Genomic DNA, 2,654 nt, shown 5'->3' on the forward strand with positions numbered 1-2,654 from the left:
GGAGGGGCCGCGCCGGCCTATGGTGTGCGGCCCCCGTGCCCTCATCGACTACGCCCTTCAGCCTACTTAAACTCTCGCGTCGCGAAAACCCTATTACCGAGAGCCATGATACGGAAAAAGTTCCCAGAGACGCCGTCGCCGCCAATCCCATCTCGTGGGGATTCGAGGAGATCGTCCTCCGACACCCTGCCGGGAGGGAATCATCTCCTGAGGGCCTCTACATCACCATGATCGCCTCCGGCCCGATGTGTGAGTAGTTCATCCTTGGACTATGGGTCCATAGCATTAGCTAGATGGTTGTCTTCTCCTCTTGTGCTATCATGCTTAGATCTTGTGAGCTGCCTATCATGATCAAGATCATCTATTTGTAATGCTACATGTTGTGTTTGTTTGGGATCCGAATGAATATGGAATACTATGTCAAGTTGATTATCAATCTATCATATATGTGTTGTTTATGATCTTGCATGCTCTCCGTTGCTAGTAGAGGCTCTGGCCAAGTTGATACTTGTGACTCCAAGAGGGAGTATTTATGCTCGATAGTGGGTTCATGCCTCCATTGAATGCGGGACATGTGACGGAAAGTTCTAAGGTTGTGGATGTCTTTAGTTGCCACTAGGGATAAAACATCAATGCTTTGTCTAAGGATATTTGTGTTGATTGCATTACGCACCATACTTAATGCAATTGTGCTATTGTTTGCAACTTAATGCTTGGAAGGGGTGCGGATGCTAACCCGAAGGTGGACTTTTTAGGCATAGATGCATCTTGGATAGCGGTCTATGTACTTTGTCAGTAATGCCTGAGTAAATCTCATATTAGTCATCATGATATGTATGTGCATTGTTATGCCCTCTCTATTTGTCAATTGCCCAACTGTAATTTGTTCACCCAACATGCTATTTCTTATTGGAGAGACACCACTAGTGAGCTGTGGACCCAGTCCATTCTTTTACATCTGAAATACAATCTCTTGCAATCATTGTTCTCTCTTGCTCATTCGCAAACAAACATCATTCTCCACACCATACATTTAATCCTTTGTTTACAACAAGCTGGTGAGATTGACAACCTCAGCTGTTACGTTGGGGCAAAGTATTTTGATTGTGTTGTGCGGGTTCCACGTTGGCGCGAATCCCTGGTGTTGCGCGCACTACCTCCTCCACCAACAACCTTCCCGTGGCCTTCATCTCCCTCTTTGGTTCGATAACCTTGGTTTCTTGCGAGGAAAAAATTGTTGCGTACGCATCACTTCCTCTTGGGGTTCCCAACGGACGTGTGCTTCAAGGTGGGCCCACCTCGGCTCCCCTCGGCCCCCCTTCTGGCTCCCTTCGTCTTCTGGAAAAATAGGATTTTTCATATAGTTTCCGTCAACTGTTGATCTTCCGAAATATTGCATTCTGACGGTGCTTTTTCCAGCAGAATCCTGCCTCCGTTGCGCGATCCCCAAATAATCATGAAATATGCAAAATAGATGAAATAACATAAGTATCATCTCCAAATATGAAATATATCAATAAATAACAGCAAATTATGATATAAAATAGTGATGCAAAATGGACGTATCACATAAGGACATCTAGATTACAAAGCTCATCATATGGATCTCAATCATGTAAGGCAGCTCATGAGATCATTGTATTGAAGTACATGGAGAGAGAGAGATTAACCACATAGCTACCGGTACAGCCCTTAGCCTCGATGGAGAACTACTCCCTCCTCATGGGAGACAGCAGCGGTGATGAAGATGGCGGTGGTGTCGATGGAGATGCCTTCCGGGGGCACTTCCCCGTCCCGGCAGCGTGCCGGAACGGAGACTCCGGTCCCCGGATCTTGGCTTCGCGATGGCGGCGGCTCTGGAAGGTTTCTCGTACCGTGGCTTTTCCGTATCGAAGATTTAGGTCAGGGAACTTTAAATAGGCGAAGAGGCGGAGTCGGAAGGCTGACGGGCCACCACACAGTAGGGGGGCACGCCCCCCCTTGGGCCGCGCCAGCCCCATGTGTGGGCCCCCTGTGGCTCTCCTCTGGTGGCTCTCGGGTGTTCTGGAAGCTTCGTGGAATTCTAAGATGCTGGGCGTTGATTTCGTCCGATTCTGAGAATATTTCCTTACTAGGATTTCTCGAAACCAAAAACAGCGAAAACAAAGAATCGGCCCTTCGGCATCTCGTCAATAGGTTAGTTCCGGAAAATGCATAATAATGACATATAATGTGTATAAAACATGTGAGTATCATCATAAAAGTAGCATGGAACATAAGAAATTATAGATACGTTTGAGACGTATCAGCGCCGGAATCCCTGGTGTTACGCCGCACTACACTCCTTCACCAACAACCTTCACGTGGCCTTCATCTCCTACTGGTTCGATAACCTTGGTTTCTTACTGAGGGAAAACTTGCTGCTGTACGCATCACACCTTCCTCTTGGGGTTCCCAACAGACGTGTGTCTCACGCGCCATCAAGCAATTTTTCTGGCGCCGTTGCCGGGGAGATCAAGACACGCTGCAAGGGGAGTCTCCCACATCCAATCTCTGTACTTTGTTATTGTCTTGCTTTACTTTATTTACTGCTTTGTTTGCTTTCTCTATATCAAAAATACAAAAAAATTAGTTACTTGCTTTACCTTATTTACTGTCTTGTTTGCTTTCTCTAT

This window comes from Lolium rigidum, chromosome 7 (genome assembly GCF_022539505.1).
Source record: "Lolium rigidum isolate FL_2022 chromosome 7, APGP_CSIRO_Lrig_0.1, whole genome shotgun sequence".
NCBI lineage: Eukaryota > Viridiplantae > Streptophyta > Magnoliopsida > Poales > Poaceae > Lolium > Lolium rigidum.